Source organism: Rutilus rutilus (genome assembly GCF_951802725.1).
Source record: "Rutilus rutilus genome assembly, chromosome: 15".
In the NCBI taxonomy this organism is placed as follows: Eukaryota; Metazoa; Chordata; class Actinopteri; order Cypriniformes; family Leuciscidae; genus Rutilus; species Rutilus rutilus.
The window spans coordinates 8,099,757-8,108,139 of NC_140220.1; the positions used below are offsets into that span (position 1 = coordinate 8,099,757).

Below are 8,383 nucleotides of genomic sequence, written 5' to 3' on the forward strand. Positions count from 1 at the left end.
TTGTAATATTCTGTAAAAACAAGCCTTATTTTGAGTGCAAATCAAGATAGTACTGTTTAAAATAATGATGGAGAAATAATGATTTACCATTAGAGTGATCTGGAGCAGGTGATGATGATTGTTCAGGAATAAAAGGCTCCACAACAGTCACAGCACTACTGGAGCCGCAGCTGAAAACAGCCTTCGTAGCCTTCCAGGCCCTGAGGAAACGACCAGGTCCCTTCCTATGTTCTGTAGAGTTTTCTGAAATGAAGAAAAAACAAATGAAAATTAAAGCTGCAAGCAGCGATGAAAAGGGCCCTCGCACCCCTGCCGCCGCCACCCGGCGCCTTTAGGAAAGGCCTTAAGATTACACTCACCAAATTTGAAGAGGATCAGATCAAAACTGTAGGAGGAGTTCGTTAAAGTACAACATCAGGAAATTACGAAAAATGCCCAAAATCTAGGAGGAAGTTCAAAATAGCTCACTTCCTGTTGTGTTTAGGGCTATGCTCCAAGAGACTTTTCTGTAGGTATTGGGTCAATACATGTATGCACCAAATTTCATACCTGTACGTGAAACCAGGAGCCGGGGCAAAATGTGGGGGCAATAATTTACCGAATTTGCCCCCCCCCCCCCAATTCTATAAAAAGCATATCACACGTAAATTTTCACCACTTCTGAAGCGTGTGCAAAGTTTCATGATTTTTCGAGCATGTTTTGTATTTGCCACACTTCCTGCAACCAGCAGGTGGCGCTATTGCTATAACCAAATATGAGCATGGTCATGTGTTCAGGACAGGACTCTTATCAAACATGTGAAGTTTGGGACAGATTGGAAATTGTATGCCTGAGTTACTGCAGGCTGTCTGTGGTTGCCTAGCAACATCGGAACTGCAAGCAACATTAATATTGAACTTATCTGATCATGCATATATCACCAGAAGGCCGAAATTGGGTGAACATTTGTCAGGCCGCCGAGGGCACACCCTTCGACGAAAACTCTAGATCTTCGCAATTTAACGTCACAACGGCCTTAAGATTACACTCACCAAATTTGAAGAGGATCAGATCAAATCTGTAGGAGGAGTTCGTTAAAGTACAACATCAGGAAATTACGAAAAATGCCCAAAATCTAGGAGGAAGTTCAAAACAGCTCACTTCCTGTTGTGTTTAGGGCTATGCTCCAAGAGACTTTTCTGTAGGTATTGGGTCATTACATGTATGTACCAAATTTCATACCTGTACGTGAAACAAGGAGCCGGGGCAAAATGTGGGGGCAATAATTTACCGAATTTGCCCCCCCCAATTCTGAAAACCATATCACACGTAAATTTTCACCACTTCTGAAGCGTGTGCAAAGTTTCATGAGTTTTCGAGCATGTTTAGGCCCTCTAAAAAGCGATTCATTTTGGAGAAGAAGAAGAAGAAGAATAATAATAAACGGAGCAAAAACAATAGGGTCCTCTCACCATCGGTGCTCGGGCCCTAACAACTATTAGACCCATCTCTGACGTCAAGTATGATCTCATTTGAAAGCTGACAGCTGGCAGTTTATTGTAAATGTAGAATTAATTATTGTCATAATGAAAAAACAATAGTTATAAATAGCTTCAAAGTTTTGTAAAGTTATTAGAAATGTATTTTTATACATTGTATCAAATCGCATTGTATCAATCTAGAAATGCACTGCAGCTAAAGCCACATGTCTGACCATGTTATATTTCAAATCTGAAGATAAGTCTAAAACTCTGTATTTAGTTAAATGTTTTTCAATATCATGTCATATGACTTTATTTTGATTAGACTCTAAAATGCTACTGATGTTTAGTCATCATCTATTCAGTGTTTTGTCTCTATTGTTTTGTGGTGCAAACGAGCCCCATTCAGTCTCAGTCTCCCCATGCACACATTCACACCTCTCCAGCCTGGTTATGGCTCTAAATATGCATTTCTTTTGTCTGCATTATAGCTACTAACGACTGGCTATTCATAGGGTTTCATTCCCTAATTTCTTTTATCAAAGTTCTCACTTCACATTTGAAACTGTATCAAATGCCCTTCTGGAATAAAGAAACATTTCAGTAAGCATTCCTATTTAGAAAAAAAATATATAAAAGAATAACTGCTAGGTGGCAGGTGCACCTGGGGCGAGCTAGCATGTTAGCTTAGCACACCATCAATACACGACAATTTATGAGATTAAAACCACGTTTGTGCTCCAAACTTACTTTATAACGCAAGTCCAGTGTTTTAAATAATCTTCTGTGATCTAAATTGGCTTCAGATTTAAAAAAAATCAGACAGAAAACATATTATTTTATAGTATTCTGCACGATGATAAAGTCTATATCGATTAGCATTACATAATATATATAATCTATTATTATGAAAATACCTGACATGGCTCGAAGAACACAGGCAAATCAAATATCATCGCAATCATATTTATTGTCTTCAAAACGTCTTTATGTTAGCTTTGAATGTGTTCGGGACTTCCTGGAATGTCACATGATTATGGCTCTTCTTCATGTTGCATATATGAACTATACTGTGCTTAGAGCGCCCTCAGGCTGTTGGTATGGATTGAAAACACAGTACATCAGAGTATCAAGCGCTCGTAATGATTACATCGACGCATTTGGGTATAAATTCAATAAATATTATTCCTGTCTATAGAAATCTGATGTAAACCTATGAGAATCTATCAATATTTCTCCAAATCTGCACATTTTTGAGCTAAAAGCCCTGAGGGACGTTGTTTTGTCAAGCGCTGTCATGACAACGGCACAGTTTTTTTCTGAATGGGAGCAGCTGACGCTCATAATTCATATTAAAGGTATCGACGCATTTTTTTTCATTTCATAACTCCTGACACAAATTAAGACATAACTGTCACTATAAGTTTCTCAGAATACAATAGTGGTCAAATACTGAAACCTGAGTCTTATATCTTTTTAATGATGTATAGTTTGTCAAGGTATAACGTTAACATTAAATCTGATTTTGAAAAAAAAACAAAACAAAAAACGCTTCAGTGCGTCCGCGCACTAGTGAAGCTTAACAGGTCTTAAGTACTTTTAAAAACAAGTACTTCTGTACTTTTACTCAAGTAAAAATCAGTCTTTTCAACGTTTACTTGTAACTGAGTAATATCACTCAAGTAAGGAAATTGTGTAACTTACTTTGTCCATCTCTGGGCAGCGGATCCTGAACTCGGTCTGAACCGCGTCTGCAAACCTCCTGACCAGCCGTCTGAGAGCAAGCAACTCTCCTGGATCTGCGGTGCTCTTAAGATGGAATATTTCATCACATAGTTTAATAATAATAATCAATAATCAATGTCTGTGGTCAATTACAGATTTTTACTTAAGTTAAGTTACTCAAATTCAATTCAAGTTTATTTCACATGCAATGAATCAAATAAATGTACAACATCACACCAAAAAACATAGCAAATGAAAAATTAAAGCACTCACTTCCTCTATCACCCATCATGTGATGGCGATCAATATCCTCCTCCAAACTGCAATACAATCAATACAAAATACAAAACAACACAATACAATACAATAGAAATCTTTCAAAAATGTAACGTTAACTCTATATAAAGGATATATCCAAGGCTCCGATGTCCTTCTGCAATAAGTCTCCTCTCAGAAATCCAGAAATCAGCTTCGCTCAGAAGTTTCGCACAGAAAATTCTCAGCCAAAAGTCTTGTTGCTTCGCCTCGTCTCTCAAGCAAAAGACACCCGATCGTGCAGCGTAGATCAACACATGCAGATTGCGGAATTCATAAGACGCGTCGGCGTCGCTATAGCAAATCAAATTCGAATCATAGCATGCACGCCCAGATACTAGCGATCGGTTCAAGTGTAAATATTGGCAGAATTCATAAAACGCGTCGCTAACGTTACAGCATCTATATTTTAAAACACTATGCGCGTACAGACAGCGATCAGTTCAAGTGTAAATAGATATGCAGTCAGAATTCATAACCTTCATAGCAACTAAAATTCGAATCACACATGCACGCGCACATCGACTCTGATTTATTAAATCGTTTTCTTTAATATGATATTCATTCTTTCAGACCAATTTTATTATTAAAACCCGTGGAAAATGCGCGCAAAAAGGCACAAGGGAGAATAAATTGGACATCATATAAATTAATAATTAAATCGGCCCTTTTCCGCATATATATCAAGGCCAATCAGCTTTCTGTATAACTAATGCGTCATCCAACCGGTTAGTAGTAGTGGTGAAGAAATCCAAATTATTTTTTAATTCTCTATTAAAATTGTTCACAGTTGCTACCCAGTTAACTATAAACTTGCTGAATTTGCTCTGTAAGTGAATGTCGTCTTGTGGTGCCATCTTATTTTTTTTTTTTTATAATATTCATTATCAATGTCAGTGGTCTGGTCACATCAAATTGTTACTTTGGTTTCACTTTATTTTGGTCCATTTAAAAAACAGCCTAAGCGAATGTTATATTTGTTTATTTTTCTGATTCATCACATTACAATAAAATCAACTGTATTTAGATGGGAAAATGATTCTCATCTGTTTCATTTCATTAGCCTCCAGATTTGCTTGAAAAAAACACACAGAACCATTAAAGCTATTTTTGTGACAGTAACGTCATATAATATTATAATATTGAAAGTATTGATTTTAGAAATATATCTTATTAGGTATACATAACATATTGTGCTTTTTTTAATTTAGTTAAATTACAAACATTTCAAGTACAATGCAACAAAAAACTAAATTAATACAAGGCACTGTAAATACAATTCAAAATGTATAAACCAAAGAATAACAACAACAACTAAAGTGTACATAATAATAATAATAAAATAAAAAATAAATACAGAAATGAATAATCCGTGTATCATTCGTTCAGTCGTTTTTTTATTTAATATTGAAAGTAGAAAAATGAGAAAACAGTTCCTTTTTCGATTTTCATTTTTTCCAAAAAAACGAAAAACAAGAATTCAGCTTGATTTTTCGTTTTTCGTTCTGAGGTAGAAAAATGTATAAACAGCTGGAATATTCGAATTTTACACGTGGGTGGGAATGAAACGCCCCTTTCCTTTGATTTGTCAGCCGAAGATCAAACTGTCCCGTCATCAGTTCTTCCTCAGTTCTGCACTGCAGAATAAAAGTCCTCGCGTTGTGATTCCTAACACGTTTTTTGCAACTACATTTCATCTTTTTTTCCCATCAAATAACCAGACTAACATGGCTCGACACAACCCGTACTGGGAAAAACACTAGACAGGGCTTTCTTCTGTGTAGATATAAATTCACCTACGCTTTGCATCAGCTGGGTATGCCTAAATGACGGCTGTTAGCCTACATGGTCGCCCTCGCCCAGTAATTTTTTTTTTAAATAATAAATGAAGATATAAATCAATATAATTAGTTGTAAATTTAATATTTTTAACACTAATACAAAAAGAAAAGAATAATGCATTGACAATATAATATTTCTATATTAACGTAAACGCATGACATTCAGACTGACTATCTAACAACCAGAGAACAACAGAGATATTAAAATACACACTCTTCTGAGTTTTGTGATGTAGGCCTTGTGTTTTATTAAAATTTATTAATTTATATCTCAAAGATGTGCGCTTGTACGCAGCGCACCGGGTCATGTTGAGAGGGAAACAAACGCATTTTATTATTAGCCTATTCAGAAATAGTGTAAAAGATCGGTAAATAAAATGCAACATTAACATTATAAACACTATTAATAACATATAGGCTATGTCTATGCGTATTTTACTTCCCCTTACTGTAGCCTATGTCAAATCCTTAAATGAATGGTAGGCCTATTCAGAAAACAACAAGAATGAAAAATAAGTAGCCACGTATAATAAAAATATAGCCTAATAGCTTATAAAAATAGCCTATTTTGTCCTTTATTATAAACAACATTTAGCCAATTTTAAACGCCAAGCCTAAACGAATTTATTTGAATCGAAACTGAAACTGTACCGACGTTGGTTTCGCGCATCTCTCATTCGGTCCAAAGTTTCCATATTTGCAATGTAACATTTGGATGCTAACTAGTAATGTAAAGAAGGCTTTATACTTAAGTCGAGTCCCAATACACGTATAGGCTAAATCAGCATCTTCACAGCAAGGGAAATGAGTTTGGAATAACAGCAAGTAGCCTACTGTGCGGCACAGCCTTTATATTGTACAACAGACCAATTAAATTAAGCAGAATAACTTTTTATATGTTTGGTTGACTGTGTTTTATTTTAATAATGAACAGGCTGCGATGTTAGTCATGCCGGAAGTGAACTGATAATAGCCTAGAGATGCTGTGTGAGCGAGCGATGCGCCGGCGACATCACTTGGATTTGTTGCTCAGCAGGGGAAATAATAATATTCTGTCGTTTAATACTCTGTCATTCGAAACAGTAACATTTATATTTTTATTTGTGTACATTCAAATCGACTACAAAATGTCATGCCTTTGGAAAATAAAGAAAACAATATGATGCGCTGCTTTAGCGCGTCTCAGTCTCCTTGAACATCTTTCTGGCGCACACCAAAAATGAACCAAAATAGAGTGAATAGCCTTCTGACGCACATACTTTTCAAAGTCAACATTTAGATTATTTTAAGTAAAATGCATTATATAGTCACTTAAGAATAAAACACAGCGTGGTTCATGATAAAAAAATAAATAAAAAAAACGTGACTTTACAGTTCGGAAATAGGAAAATAGCAAACCCCTGGCACTTGAGAACTCCTGGTCTACACAGAAGAAAGCCCTGTCTAGGGTTTTTCCCAGTACGGATTGTGTCGAGCCATGTTAGTCTGGTTATTTGATGAAAAAAAAAAGATGAAATGTAGTTGCAATAAACGCGTTAAGAATCACAACGCGAGGACTCTTATTCTGCAGTGCAGAACTGAGGAAGAACTGATGACGGGACAGTTTGATCTTCGGCTGACAAATCAAATGAAAGGGGCGTTTCATTCCCACCCACGTGTAAAATTCGAATATTCCAGCTGTTTATACATTTTTCTACATCAGAACGAAAAACGAAAACTCAAGCTGAATTCTTGTTTTTCGTTGTTTTGGAAAAAATGAAAATCGAAAAAGGAACTGTTTTCTCATTTTTCTACTTTCAATATTAAATAAAAAAACGACTGAACGAATGATACACGGATTAGCTTTTTGTTTTGTGATCTCATGTTTGAAAGATATTCTAAGTATATTGTGAGATCAGTGTTATAAAAGGTAATATAGGAGGGTTTCTTTTGAGTTATTTTTGTCTTATGAATATAAAACTTCGCCAAAATAATTAAAAGATTAATGATATAATTTTGTTTTTCAGAAAAATAATTCACAAATCTTAATGACTAGGCAATTTTAAATCCTATTAAAATAATAGGATTTACACATATTAATTCCATTGGCTGGTCCAGCAACCAATCGCATTGCATCTCGCGTGCATCTTTTACTTTTCGAAATGGATGATCCCCATGGAGGGAGAACCTGGATATGTAAAGTTGGGACGGTTGTTTTATTCTTAACGATATGAAAAGTTTTGCCACTCCCATTTATTGCACATTTTCCCCCGAAATTATATTGCACGACCCGTAAATATGCAGGCAAACGCGGTTGCCTACTATATCAGTCGAGCCAATAGTGCGGCAAGATACTGAAATAGGATTATTATTAACCAATCAGATGTAGCTTTGATGCAGCTGTTACACGTATGATTCAGCTATCGGACACGAGCAGCAGCTGCGGCGGCAGCAAATTGACCATCGCCAAGGACATTCTTTCTGTGATTGTAAGTATAAATTTAATTAGAATATGATATCTATATAAAATGTTTGTTTTGTACGCTGTGTTGTTAAGCGTCTCGTTTTAACCCTTGTATGGTGTTCGGGTCTGTAGGATCCGGTTTCATTTTTTTATCAAGAGAAAAATTATACGATTATTTTTGTATTTTTTTTTTTACAGTCTATGACTCAGACTCATTGGCCTTGGCTCATTTTCTGTGAAGAATATATATCTGAACACATTTTCAATGGCCACACACTGTACTGACATGGGTATTACAACGTAAACATGGTTTATGAGGACATATGTGTTGGTAGGATTAGGGGTAGGGTTAGTGTCTGTAGGGGGATAGATTATACAGTTTGTACATTAGAAAAACCATTACGCCTATGGAGAGTCCCCATAAACCACATATCTGAGTAAGTGAGTGAGTGAGTAAGGTGTGTGTGAGAGATTGTAAGTGTAAGTGTAAGTGTAAGAGTGAGTTTTGTGTTTCTTAAAGGGTCAGTAAGAAGCCAATATTTTAACCGGAGAGCTAAGAGCTCAAGTTAGAACTGCATGTAATAGAAACAAAATTATA

At 35.8% G+C, this 8,383-nt stretch overlaps 1 long non-coding RNA gene across 1 annotated transcript; it reads right to left on the reverse strand.

Moving 5' to 3' along the window:
- Positions 1 to 93: 93 nt before the first annotated feature.
- Positions 94 to 3,959, reverse strand: LOC311304695. The gene is made up of 3 exons (XR_014629940.1): positions 3,460 to 3,959; positions 3,166 to 3,270; positions 94 to 243 (listed from the first exon to the last, which is right to left on the reverse strand). It is a non-coding gene; the product is annotated as an uncharacterized lncRNA (long non-coding RNA).
- Between the last annotated feature and the right edge of the window lie 4,424 nt (positions 3,960 to 8,383).